General features: G+C 47.1%; 1 long non-coding RNA gene across 1 annotated transcript; it reads right to left on the reverse strand.

Annotated features, from left to right (window-relative positions):
• Positions 1-2,777: 2,777 nt before the first annotated feature.
• Positions 2,778-13,788, reverse strand: LOC141733126 (uncharacterized). The gene is made up of 3 exons (XR_012584222.1): positions 13,686-13,788; positions 4,584-4,749; positions 2,778-3,129 (listed from the first exon to the last, which is right to left on the reverse strand). It is a non-coding gene; the product is annotated as an uncharacterized LOC141733126 (long non-coding RNA).
• Between the last annotated feature and the right edge of the window lie 559 nt (positions 13,789-14,347).

Below are 14,347 nucleotides of genomic sequence, written 5' to 3' on the forward strand. Positions count from 1 at the left end.
GCTGAGCTATCAGCCAGCCAGACGCAGCAGGCTGAGGACAGGACTGCGCACCGTGAGTTAGCGTGTGCTTTGCAGAGTTTGACAGATGTCCCGTCTGAGGAACCCCGTGCTGGTGTCCGGGTTCTGCTGCTCACAGCGCTGGGAGCCGCTTCCTGCCGTAGCTGCAGATGGAGGAGCACTTCCCGGGCGCTCTGGGTGAATAAGCACCTGCAATGACAGGGATGCATAAAAAAGAGAAACATGGAGCATGTGAGGCAAGTTGTGCAAGAGCCCTGGTATCCCCAGTGCTGGGCGGAGGGCTCTGCTCTTCACTTCTACAAACACCCAGTTTCTATGTCTTTATTCATGCTTATTCATCCCTTGCATCATCAACCAAGCAGCTGAGGATCTCGCTGTGTGGTGTGGTTCTCCATCACTATAAAGGGCAAAACGGCATCCTGTGTTTTGTTAGGACACCCACACGTTGTGTTTGGAGATGCCCTGGCACTGGGCTGGGTATCGGAGAGGATCAAAGACAGAGGGGAACGAAACTCTGCCGCCATCTGTGTGGCAGCGTGGAAAGCTTTAGCGCAGTCAGCGAGGGTCCCCTCTGCTCCGCTTTCTCACCCACATCCTCAGGTAGTTCCTTAGATTCGTATAACTAAAGTTCTGATGGGTGAGATGGGTACTAAAACCCCAGCCTGTGTCCATGTCCTGGTATCTTCATCTGGAAAGTGTCCATGGCCATAGAATTAGAGTTGAGTGCTAACGTTTGGTGCACGCAGACCTTGCTTTAGCTTTAGTATGTCGAGGGTTGTCTCGAGTGTACCTTTGACTGTGACTCCCGTGCAAGGGATTGCCCAGAGTTCCCGGAAACACCGAGACCCTGGCTCCGAACAGCCCGGGCACCAACAGCTGCTGAATAACCAACCTTTAGTAAAGCTGCTGCTTCCTATCAGCCACTGACTGATCGAACTGTGAAGTATTTTGCCCCCCTGTAGCTCTGCTCGTTGTGGTATAGTACAGAAGGGTTCTGTACGTGTTCTTCTGGGCAAGGGCTCCAGTCACCTCTAATCTCGTGACCAGCTGTTTTGATCCAGTGGAATTTTCTTCCCCTCTTTTCAGGCTAGAGTGGGAAGGAGATGTGGGTTTTTTTCTAGTGACGGAGTAAAGGCTGCGTGGCTGGCTATGACTGTGGCCATGGTGTCCCCTTGTCCTTTTCATGCACTGACATAGTATTGCATGGGTTTCTAATCAAATTGGTACAAAAGATTGATGAAAATGAAAGATGGCATTTCCCCATCATCTGCAGAAGGTATTTCTAGCCCATTCCCTTCCTCTCTAATTAATCTGGTAACCGTCCTTAACAGCTGTGGGCCAGCTCTTCAGCATGAATAAACGGGCCTAGCTCTGCTCCTTTGACTGAAACGGGCCGATTTACATTGGCTGGGGATCTCGTCCCAGCTTAGTCAGCAGAACAGCTCTGGGGAGCCGACGTGTTGATGCAGCGCGTTGCAAGTCCAGGATACGATCTGGACACGGCTCCAGAAAAGCCCATTACCTGAGTTGTGGTGCCATGAGGGCTCTGGAGACACTAACGGCACCAGCGTGTTCTCTCGCTGGTATAAAATCCACAGCTGGGTGAGTTCAGACATTAGAAATAATAGCAGTATCGCTATTGCCTGCCTGTCCAGCCCTTCGGTAACCTCCCAGAAGGACTTACGAACCTTAGAAGAAATAAACAGGGCAAGGAATATGAGTCTGACTAACCGAAAAAATAATGTTACTTGCGCCTGGCAACAATTAGCCAAAGGCCACGGAGGGACACGATCCGCCCAGGCTGAGCTGAGCTCTGCCTCTGGACCATGACGCACTCTGTGTCTGCGCGGGAAAGAAACGCTCAATGCGAGGAGTCTGCAGCAGGGTCTGTCCCTGTCTCTGCCTCTCTCCTACCAACGCCCATGTCAGGGTGACAATTCCGTACTGTTCCCCGTGTGAGCTGGCCCTTTGCTGCCGAGGAACAGCTCGAGCAGTGAGCGTTACCTGCAGGGCTGCGGCAGTTGCCCACTGGTCCTGGCTGGAGGGACTGGTGGCCTGGCTGTAAGTCAGGGTGGTGTGTTTAACCCGTTCCTCACTGAGGGTGCGTCCCTCCTCCCGCTTCCCCAGGCATTTCCTGATTACAAGCTGCAGGATGTTTCTTCTCCCATTTTACTCAGCTTTACATCAGGAAAGCTCCAGGGAAGCCTGTGGAGGATGGAACAGCCAGGGGGGTATGAAACCAAGGAGGCTGTGCTGAGGTGCTCTGTGCCGCTGCTCTCCAGCTGGGGCACAGAGCCTCTCGCTACTCTGAGAAGGCATGTTTTTTTAAACCTCTTCTCTCCCTGCAAGTGCTCTTCTCTTCCAATCAAACAGAGAAATATTGCAGGTGAAACGTCTGTTGTACCAACAGCCAGAATTATGTGTTAGTTTTACACATGCACCAGAACTCACAGAACCTGTTTGTCAAACGCCCTGACAGTCAGTGATGCTTTAATGGCCTTTACATTGCAAACATGCTTTTTGAATCTTGCCTTTAAAAATAATATTGTAAAATATGGATGAACAAGTTGGATAAAGAAGTCAGGACTCTAGTGCTGCTTCTGCCACGTTGCTGCTGTGTGGCCCTTTGGATGATAGCAGACCATCTGAAGGTGTCAGGAGATGCTAAGCTCTGATCTTATAAGGATTTAGACATTTGGTGCTCGTCATAAACCTACTGCCCCCCGTTCACAAGGGGTCCTACACGCCACCTGCTACTGAGTTAAGTGCCTTTTGGAAATGCTGTGTGTCTTCAGGTGTCCGCAGGCCTTTGCAGGTGAGCTCTCCGAATTTCTGAGCTTCATTTTTTTTCCTGTTGAGCGGGCAGTAGAGCTGTTTAGTCACATTTGTGTTTTGCTATCTCTAGTCGCGAGAAGTACTTCAGAACAATTTGTATTTTTTCCTGGCCCAGGGAACCTTTCCTGTGATCTGTTCCCCGTCCATCACCCTGTGTCAGCTCTTGAGCAGTCCTGCTTTGGACACCCTTTGTAATCCGCAAGGTCGTACTGCCGGGGTGAAGGAGGGTCTTTGCAAGGGGTGGCTGGAGCAGAGAGAGTCAAGCAGAATTTCTGCCTGTCAGGAGAAAGAGACATTTGAGGAACTTGTCCCAAACTTATGGGGTTTTATGTCTGGAAACAAAAGCTGTGGATTTTGTTAAGTGCCCTGGGGAGGTGGATGCTTTATCCTCCTAAGCTAAAATCTTTGGGAAATGATCTGGGGGGAAAAGGGTTCAATTTCAATGCTATAGACAGCCCGCTTTGTTTATTGTAAAATACAAAGACTTCCCAGTGGTCCAGCCTCTGTAGAGACCCGGCTGCTCAGCTACTCCAGAGTGAGATAGCACTGAACCCAAGACAGAGATGCCAAATGACTCCAACTGGGAGTTCCTCCCATTCTCTCCCGCTGACTGAAACGGGAGAGGGAGCAGGCTCTAACGCCGGCAGTTGGGTGTGGAGTGTTTTTCTGTTTTCTGATAACACAGACTGGCGATCTTCTCTCCTCATATTTAATTTGCCTTTTCCTCTATCCCTCTGTCCTTATCAAAGGCTGCTTGGCATTGCTTCCCTCCCAGCCTACAGCTTCCCACTCTTTTTACAAAACCCCTGTTATAAGATACAACTGCTGAGAGATGTAGTAAAGATACACCTGTTGGGTAAGGACAGCCGTGGGCTTTCTCATGTTCTCATTCTTTTCCATGGCCAGGAATTTATTGTTGATCTTAATCTTAGGCCAGGCAACGTCACTGCGTGGTGACAATAAATTTACTTGAACAATTTGCTGATAGACAGATTTATTTGTCCTCCCATAAGGATACCAAGGGGGAGGAGGGCTTGGGAAAAGGGAGTTTCCTTTCATGCCTTTTAATTTCTCTGAAACAAGCGGTAGGATGGAATACATGGGAATGGCAGTTCCGTCTTGAAGGAAGTACTTGAAAGTTTTAAAAGGCTCTTTCCAGCTCTAATTCCCAGCCTTAGCAGGGGCTGAGGAAATGTCCATGCTTTACCCATCAGGTTCCTTGAGCTGCCGGGCAGCCACGACCACGTCCCACCGCTCCTGCCCAGTGGTTCCCAGATTTGACTCTCTAAGCCCAGTGTGTTCTCTGGGGGTGAGATTAGGCATTGGCAACGCAAAAGAAACACAGCCTAGTGCTGAAAACCTCTTCCTGGGATGTGAGGCATCTTTTTTCCAGGTCATGTGTGCTCTGGCTTCTTACTCTGTAAAATGGGGATAAGAAATTACCCCTACATCATAAGGGTGGTGCAGTATTTAATTACTGTTTGTAAATGTCTGAGAGATCATCTGATAAAGGTACCTCTGATACACTGCTCCAGGGTGTTATCAACCCACACTCCCCTCCAAGGCAGTGCACTGTAACACTTCCACCTCTGAGCCAGTTCCCCTAAACCTGTGGCAATAACTGGCCACGTTGGACCAGGAGATACAGTGGGACACTGCGGGGTCACTCTGCTGTCTGACGTATTTTCCTCTGTCCCATGAAAGTGGCGTGTCTTCCAGGCTGGACTTACCTGAAAGGAGTTTTCTTTGCTCCCTTGGTAGGTTTATGTGGCTGACGGGCTGCAGGCTCTGGAGTAAATCTGTCCATCCGCATTAGGTGGGAGGTCTTTGACTTGAAGCAGGAGGTGATACCCTTGGGAGACACCGCGATGAGGGAATCGCTGATGTTGTAGTGACCTACAAGACAAACAGGAAAGGGATGTAAATAGCAAACAAGGCCACAACGGTGGCACTGAGGAAAGAGAGTGCATCAGTCAGTGAATGTAATAGAAGGAAAAAGAACCGGTATAACAGGACTGCGTGGGGAAATCGCTTCTGGATTTAAAAAGCGCTGTCCTGGGCAGAGCTTATTTCGAGGGACACTGATAAGGCAACACTAAACTTTGTCCTGAGCATAGGAACTAGTGGAGATACTAGCAATTTTAGAGAAACAAACAAACAGGAGGAGAACTCACACGTGGCATAACTTGTAAGATAAGCTACAAAGCTACCTGCCCTCACACTCCAGGTCGCAAAACTCACCGGGCAATGGGCCAGTAGACTTCTTTTCCAGCTTAAATACTGTGGAGCTTGGTACATTATGCACTAATGTGGCTTCTCCTGAGGCCTCTGGCACTCACACTGCACTGTGGGGTGTTCTAGTGATTCCTTACGGCTACTCAAAACTGTCAGGATGGTTTCTGGATGGTTGTCTCAGCAGAGGTTCAAAGGGACCTACCCACAGCTCTTGGAAGGGAGACTCACTGGTGTCCTGACACCCGGTTAAATCTAACAGGCCTTAAGAAGCTCTGAGTGACCTGAATTTGTGAGTGACGGTGCTCTGCACCCTGGAGAATCAGAACCAAAATCATCAGCAACATCTTTCCGCCCAGCTCAAGGCTCGCCTATATGGAGAAGGCCATTTTCCAATTTTTTCCGAATTTAATCCTCTTGTGGTTTTGGACACAAACACTGTCTGGCCAGAAACGTTGTTGCTTTGCTTGCAGAAATCCATAGAGGTCTGTTTCGGAAAAAGAAAAAGGGCTTGTGAATGCCTTTGAATTGACTTTACCTGTGGGTAATTACCAACAAAGGAAAACCCACATTTAAAATCCAGTTGTCTCCATTGTGAGTGGTTCTAATGATAGAGCTGTAGGCAGTATTAGGGCCGAAATCTGAGAGTGCTTACCAATTGTAGGTAGGTCTCTTTGTGACTGCCCGGCAGGTAAAGGTTGCATTTACACAGACGCCGAGGATTTGAAACCCTTGCAGAAAATGTGGCTTTGTGTGTTTAACTGCTGACTTCTCCGATGTCAGCTCTAAGTGTCCGGTTTGGTTCAAGTCACCGACTGAGCACAGAATTTGAGACGGTGCTGCCAAGACACCAAAGGGGCATCTGCAAAGGGGCTCCTGGAAAGGGCTACAGAGGAAATGGGATGTCTCTGCGGCTGTCACTGCTGGGACTGCGGGGTGGGCCGGTGCCTTTGAGCTAAGGATGACTTGAAGAATCTGTATTTCAGTCCCTTCAAGCCTGCAGATAACTGCTGGAGTGTTTGTGCCCTCCCGCAGCTTGTACCAAGCTCAGTGTGCTGCGCTGTTGTTACGCTGCTAGCGGTCCCCGAGATAATTGACTTGGACAGACGTGCCAAAAGTCCCTGGGGGAGCAGGTCACCCTGCTCTTGTGGAGTGCTCAGCCACCTGCTGCAGTCACTGCCCTGGTGCTGTAGTTAGAGAAAACATCTAACAGTCAAGGCTAATTCACTGGTGTAAGTGGAGGGGTCCAGTTCATGCACAAGAGTGAGGAGGTCGCAAGGAACCTGCATAAAAGACTTAAACACGAGAAGGCTGATGCTTTTTCCCTGATTTTTTTTTTTCATGTATTGCCCCATCCCTGGAGGGGTTCAAGGCCAGGCTGGACAGGGCTTGAAGCAACCTGGTCTGGTGGGAGGTGTCCCTGCCCAGGCACTGGATGATCTTTAAGGTCCCTTCCAACCCGAACCATTCTGTGATTCTATATTCGGCTAGCGAAATGCCTACAATAATCATGATGTTTAACTGGCTTTATTTTAATATAGGGTTTGGTTTTGTTTGAGGACAGCTTGGGACACTGTTTTCTTGTTTCTCGCTCAGTTTTTCTCCAATATTCATCAACTTTCAGCTGTCACTGCTTCATAAGCAGATCCTCCAGTTACTAGACAAAAGTTCCTTTTTGCCTGTGTGAGAGCACTGACCACGTAAAGACTGCAGGATCTGGCCTTCATTTTTTTTCTCAGATGTCTCTTTGTCTATAGTCATAAATTATCAGACACTGCCATCTTTTAAATAGATCGTTTCCTGTTCTGCTTCTTGTAGGTTAGATATTATCTCCTACAGTAAATCATGAGTCAGTGATTAATTCAAGAAGGCCGTTCCCAGAAGCAAATTCTTACAATGTTAAAAATAATATGATGCGAATCCATTATAGTATGATATAGAAAATAATTATGGCCTGCAAACTAGTTTAATCAACTTGGAACATGCTGGGGCAGATCCGCAGTCGGAGTGAGTCATTATAAGAAAGTTCACAGTCTTAGCGTATAGGTTGTGTGAGCGAACACGATTACCCCACGTCAGCTGAGTCTCGGTAACTCTGTACGTGTGCTCTTTGCACACCCAAATTGTGAGGTAAGACGTGTTTGTTTAAACCACCTTTGCTGATGTTTAAACTATATCAAATTACTTTATAAAAGCATGAATTGCTTCAAGAACACGCATGCAGCCAGTTAAGATGTCTCAGATGATGAGTGGCAACTTATTAAGCTTATTAAATTGTGTCGTCTTCATTCTGTCTCAAACAGCTACGCAAAGTCATCAAGTACTGTAAAGTGTCAACATGCTCTGCCTCACCGCGCAGTGGATGTATCTTGCATTAAAGTGCAGTTTAAAAGGGGATGGCTCACTAGGAAATGGCTGCAATGCAGATGTGCTGTGCAGAAAAAGACAAAAACTCTCTCTAAAGAATAACAAAACAATCCAAAAGTAATCACAGCTATAGCAAGATACCATTGAAGGGACAGAAAAGTCCATTAGCAGCGCGTATATTATTATAAACTATCTGATAATTGTTAATAACACTTTGTGTTTTGTTAATATCTTCCATATCTGAAAACATTCTGAATTCCTGTGGACTAAAGCTTACAACACCCCGGAGAAGCCTGGTCACCATGGCATGGGTGGGGAGCATCAGGCAGAGAACAGTTAAGTGACTTACACAAGGGTGAATCAGCAGGAGGTTGAGGAACTGAACCTGACGGCTAGGTCCTCGGCTGATACAAACTGGCACGGCTCCACAGCAAGTGGAAGGGCACAGTCAATTACATCAGTTGTACGTACGCAGACCTGATTCCCGGCTCTGAGGTTGAACCTCAAAAGCCAGTACCTGTTAGAGATGTAACATTCACCTGCCTTGAGCTTCTGGGCAGAAGTTCCCTCTAACCAACCAAGGCAGGCTGGATTTCTGGGATGAAAACTCATGAGATGATATGGGGTCTTTCGGTATCAAGGACAGGGGTTGCTGCAGTCCCAGGGTCAGGGAAAACACAACCAATTCTTTTAGGAATAACTCTGAGAACAGCGATGATGGAACAGAGCAATGGTCCGTACAGTCCATATGTATCTAAACAACTTTTAAACCTCGCTTACAATTGGTCTTACTGGCCCTTATTGCTGCGAGTTCCACAAATGAACTACCATTAATTATTTTTTTTTTGTTTGTACATCTGTTGCTCCAAACAGCTTTAATGGTAAATTGCCATCCCAGTTTACAAATGGAGAACAAACGCTATTTGTACAATTACTTCCTTCTTTCAAGTTTAAATTTATTGGGTTTTAAGTTTATGCTGATATTCTTCTGGTTTATATGATATGGGAGAAGCTCGCTATTTCATTTTTCTTAATTATCTATCTCACATACATTTCAAGCCATCTTATTTGCCTTCTCTCTAAATTAAACATCTTCAGCATGTTCAGTTTTTACCGGGACTCTAATGATCATAGCTCTCATTTCTAAATTGCATTTATTTCTGCCGTAGCCTTTTTTTAGAGTCAGAGTGGCCAGAACTAAACATAACGTTCCAGCTGAAGGTGTACCAGCAGCATAAATGACGGTATTATTGTGTTTCCTGTATCATTTTCCAAGCCATCACTTACACCCCCAAATTCTACACTTTAATTGTAATTGTGCATTAAGGTAGATGTCTTCATTGTTTCAAAATTATAATCCTTTAATGCAAGTCTCCTGTTGCATGGAAAACCTGAATATTTCTGAGTATGAGAAAAATCAAATTTCTCTACTGTCTACATGGCAATTTGTATAGACTGGGAGCCGCAGCAAATTGAAAATCTCACCTGTAACTTCTGAGTCGGACTTCATTAATTCAGCATGTGGGCAGGATGCGTTACTTGCAGTCACCACACCTTTCCTGGCTCTGTTCTCTTTCTGCGCTTTTCAAAATGAGGACTGGGAGGGATTCTATTTATAGAGCCAAACAAATCAAAAACTGTCTCTGTTGTACATGATACCTCCAGCTTTTCACGTGTGATCCCATGAAGTGCTGAATGCCCCTGGTAGCACGACCTACTTCTGTATCCCAGGAAATCCAGGAAAAAAGGTGGGATTTGGGAGATCTAGGAGCATAAAAGACGAAAGAAATAGCTTTGTACTAACATAAATGTGAAATGATTCCAGTATTTAGGATGGAAAGAGCTGAAGTTCCTGATCTTTGAGAGAATTCTACCACTATGTGAACTTCATTAATTGTGTTGTCTGCCTGTTACCAATGGAAAACATTCTGGAAGTGCCTGGAAATTACTTAGTTCCTATTCTGATGAGTTCAGAGCTGGAATCAGACAATGATCAGATGTCCCCCAGAAAATAGCGCAAGTATAACAGTGAGCAAAAGAGCATGGGATGCTTGGGATTGAAGAACAAAGCAATGTGGAGCTGAGAGGTGAAAAGACCACAGCTCGGGCATTATTCCACTCATGCAAAGACACAAGGCTGAATGAATGGATTTGATTGTGTAGAAGTTTTCACAGGATCAAGAAGGAGCAGGTTCAAGGTTAAAGGTGGGGAAATGGAAGCCTCCACGGGGCGAGTATATGGTTGATTAAAACCCACCATCCAGACAGGACCTGTGCTGGTGGCCACACAGCAGCAGCAACCCTGGAAGGACTCGCTCCCCCTTAAGAAACAACCGTGAATGGCGGGGAGAAGAACGGAGGCTCTTGCTCTGCTTGGTCTTGCAAAAGAGTAGACTAAAGGGAAGAATAGATGGGAATGGGCAGGCAGAGTTGTCTGCTGGAGAAGACGCTGTTGATTTACAGTGAGATCATGGGCAAATCACCAGTCTGTTTTTCTACTGCAGCTGAGCTGTTTCTTGCTACATGCGACAAGTGTAATAGTGCTACTACAGTGCTAAAAATAATAAAACCCAAACATGTGCCACTTCCATTAAAAGTGGAAGAGCACTGCAAGGAATCACAGCCCAGGTTTCCAGTTCTTGTGATTTGCACATGTAATCCTTGCGGATTTGGCCTTCCTCATAAAAATGCCACCCGAGTTATAAAGCAGATGGTCACAAATAATCTTTTCCACATTTTTTTTCTTTGTAGGGAAATGCTCTGGGACAACCCAAAAGCTGAGTTATGTGATGCAACTCTGGGAATTTCAGCAAAGCTGCTCTGACTTACGCAGTGTTTCAGTTCAGCCCCTGTGATGGGGCTGAACTCCTGGGATGCCAAACTTACAGGCGGAGATTTCTGAAGATGTGGTCTGAGGGCTTGTCCACATGGAGCAGGCGGGGATCCTGAGCTAGCTATTTTTTATCAACCCCCAGAACTAGAAGCAGAACAGACACTGCTTTGGTCTGGTCTTCGACTTGCATCTCCACATGGCCCTGCCACGTGGAAGCCCTGCCACGTGCCTGAGGTTCTCCAACCTGTTCTCCATGGACAAGAGGGTTGTGCTGAGGAAAGCAAGATTGGTCCAATTTGCTAGAACTGGCTATTAAAATTGCAGCAGGTTTCCAAAGCAGCTGATAAAAAACTGCATCTGCAAGCTCCATTCCCTGGTGTTGCCCAGGCTTGGTTTCTCCTGCTGACCAGCCTGCTGAGGCTTGGATGGAGTCCCACGCTCAGCCCTGCCCCATAAAGGGGAGTTACTACTCTGGTAGCACGTTCTTGATTAGCACCTTCCAGGATAGCACGTGTCAGGGAAAGAGCTACAGAGCCCTTCTCCCGTCCGATGCACCCAGCTCTGGGCTTGGCATGCCCATCATCACCTCAGTGTTGTTGAAAGTAATTGGAGATTAGACATCTCCACGCCCTTGGAAATTTACCTCCTGCTAAAGTGACTGCAAACCTCTGTGCCCTTGGAATGCTTTGAGTCGTATTCTGGTAATCTAAGGGGGCGCTGAGTGAGAGGTAAGTCCCACAGAAATACCTTGCAAACTCCAGCGTTCTGGTACCCGTAGGGATGTGTGAAGACAGCGGTAAACTGGCAGAGTTACAAAAGTGGGTCAACTCACCTGTTAGGTATTCTAGGTCAGGCAGTAAGAGGCAAATAAGCTCTTCACGTTGCCTAAATTACAAGTGGGTAAACTTCATGTACTGGCGTTTATCCCTGACTACCCTGCTAAAGGAATGCACTCCAAAATGGTTTGTGCTGAAGAGGACAGAGTCAAGTGCTTTTGGTGGAGGAAACTAAGTCAGCAGCCCCCAAATGGTCTGGTGTTAATGGATCTAATGCTTTCCCTCCCCTACCTGGTGCAGTAACTTTTCTCTAGGGATAAAGCTTAAGAAAGAATCAGCCAAGCCCTTGTGTAGCTTGTGGTTTGGCTTCCTGCCCGCTCTGCCCTTCAAGCAGGAAATTCTCAAAGGGAAGGGAGTGCTTTGTGAAGCTACCTTAAGACTCTGCCTCTTCTCTTTTAGTCAGAACTTAGCATCAGGTCATCTGGAACTCCTGGAAGCTGACCAGACAGACTGATGGCGCCTACAGAAGACATTTAAGCAACTTCTCTACCTTGATCATTTTCCCTCATCTTTTGTCCTTTACGTCCTTGATTGCTGTTATTCAATCCTGAGATAATACGCTCCTGATATCACTGAGATGGGAGAGACAAGCAAGGAGGAAGAGATCAAAGGAAGGAGAAGAAAGAGAAGATGCCAAAGGCAGAAGAAGAAAGAGGGAAGATGCCAAATACTTCCTTGATTTACCTACTTTACATAGCCGGCACACAAAGTTTTAGAAATTCTTGATATACTTAATTTTCAGAGTTCTGGTGTTGCTGCGTAATCACCAGACAGCAGGAGACTGTCAGCAGGGGCCATGGGCATCCTCTTTCCACCAGCAGAGGAAGTAGCTTGAAAGCTGAATCCAGAAAGCCCAGGAGGCCCTTGGCACCTGTGAGCGTTGGCTGGACTTGAAAAGAAACCCGGCAGCGCTCAGGCTGGGAAAACAGTACGGTTAAAATATCTTTCTGCTTCCCTCTGCTGGACAGATACCAGAACTACCAAGGTCATTCCTACAAATCAGGGAAGGATCAGGCTGAAGAATAGCAAAAGATAAGAGGGGTCATCTTGTGCTATCACTGCACAACCATTAACAGCACTGATTTCTCTGAATTTGCTCCTGAATTGCAGAAGAAATGCAATAGATATTTGTGTGTCCTGGGGAGCTCAAGAAGATTGGAAATGGGACCAGGGCCAAAGATATGTGGGTGAGAGATGGGGGGACGGTACAGACGAGGGCGCTGTTTGTGGAGTAATTTCAAGGTTTAACCCAATAATATTGCTTTACCATTTTTTCTCATCCTGTTATCAGTTGTGATTACAAAGCTAATTTAACAACCTTGATCTAAACTTAGTTGCTATTCTCGTTACAAGACAGGATCATTATAAATTGCAAAGAAATTTGAAACAAAGACATAAACTTCAAACATTTTTGTTACTCACTTGGTTATACTGAAATCTCTTTGACTGAGAATTAAATCCCTTTTTTTCTGAGTTTGAGATTACTTTCCTGTGGTATTTATAAGGGCTGGAGGAAATCTTGAAACCTAAAAGGAAGAGCCAATGATAACAAAATTCTGAATATGGAGTTACAGGAAACATGTAACTACAACTCCAGCTCTCATTTTAAAAAGGATGTGTAAGTTAAAGGCAAATTTAACATAAATGCAGTATTCAAGTCAAGAAATCAGCAGTCACTTCTGCATTTAATTTCCCTGTTTTATTTAAGAAGCAAAGGGGAAAAAATGCACTTCGAAGCACAACTGTTGATGAATGGGCTTTAAGGGTGACTCAGTGCTGTTAAATCGCTTTTGCAGATTGTCCTCATTTACTGAGTCAGGCCTCTCAACAACTTCCTTCACCAGACTGACCCTCTCTGAACTGAAAATCTGAGGAAAGACGCTGAGTGCCCCGGCTCCTGCCGAAATTGGATGCTAAGCTGCCCAGTGTCACCCACAAAGCGCTGCACTTCGCAGGCCTGGAATCAAGCGTCTTGTCTTGGCACTGACAAGAGATGGTGAGGTGGAAGCTACTACCATTTCTCAAAATGCATGGTCTCTTGCAGATGTATCGTGACAAAAACACAGATGCCTCATCTATTCAAGCTCTGGCATTAGTACTACCTGTCACAGAGCTGCACTAGTGCTGGATTAGGCAAGTTTCAAGATAAGGTCACTGAAAATGTAAGTGTGCTTCTGACCAAGGGTAGTACAGGTCTTAAGACAAGCTCTGCAACTAGAGGGAAGGTTAGTGGAGGGAAAAGGTCTGAGTAATTGCTAGGGAGAGGGCTCTTACAGGGGCGGTGTACAGCACAAGGAGGTGGTCAGTGCTGCAAGGGAGCGAACAGCAAACTTTCCACTGCCTTGCAAAGCACACGGCAACTGGAAGGTTACGATCCGATAGCATTTCTTAGTCCCTTGTGCTGGTTTGCCCCCAAGCAGAGCAATTGTGGACCTGGAACCTCACTAACTGTCTGTGGACATAAATTGTTCTGGGTACCACTTACTATTGATTGGTTTCATTAATGAGTCCTTGCTGTACTTTTACGGAAAAACCTTTGCATGGTTGGGGTTTTCCTTCTTCACCTGTGAAACGACTGTTTTAAGTGCTGTTCCTGTTCACTACGTGGTTACCGAGCGGTGCTTTTCTGCTTGATGTTCCTCGTGCTCCAGAAGATCCATGAGTACCTGCGGAAAGGCAGGCGCCCATGTTACAGAGCTACCGCGCAGCCAGCGCATCCACTCTGTGTAGCCCCACCATTTTGTTTCTAAAACGAATCAGTCGGAACCGTTAACGTGCAGCGGACGGACAGCGCCTGGAAGGGCCGGGTTCGTTTTCTACAGATGTAACGGGTCAGCTATAACCTTTGTTTTCTCCATTCAACGAGCCGCTCCAGCGACTGCCGCCCGCGCCAAGGACCGTTCAGGGGCGGGGAGCGGAGCAGCGGCCTGAGGAAATGCCCGCTGTGGAGCTACCGGAACCAACGTAACGTTCGCCGCCCGCGCGGTGCACGCTGGGAATGGCGGGTACCGCAGCGGGTGAGGGGGGGCACCCCCGCCCCCCCGGTGAGGCGGCCGGGTGCGGCCCGTACCTACCGCTGCCCCTGAGCCTCGGGAGGCTCCGGCCCTTGGCGCCACAGCCGGCTGAGGGAACGCGTGCACCTGGTTGCCGAGACAACGGCCGACCCAGCTCTCCTCCAATCACTGCGCTGGTTACTTTGCGCCCTCCGGCAGGCACCCAATCATAG

This window comes from Larus michahellis, chromosome 19 (assembly GCF_964199755.1).
Source record: "Larus michahellis chromosome 19, bLarMic1.1, whole genome shotgun sequence".
In the NCBI taxonomy this organism is placed as follows: Eukaryota; Metazoa; Chordata; class Aves; order Charadriiformes; family Laridae; genus Larus; species Larus michahellis.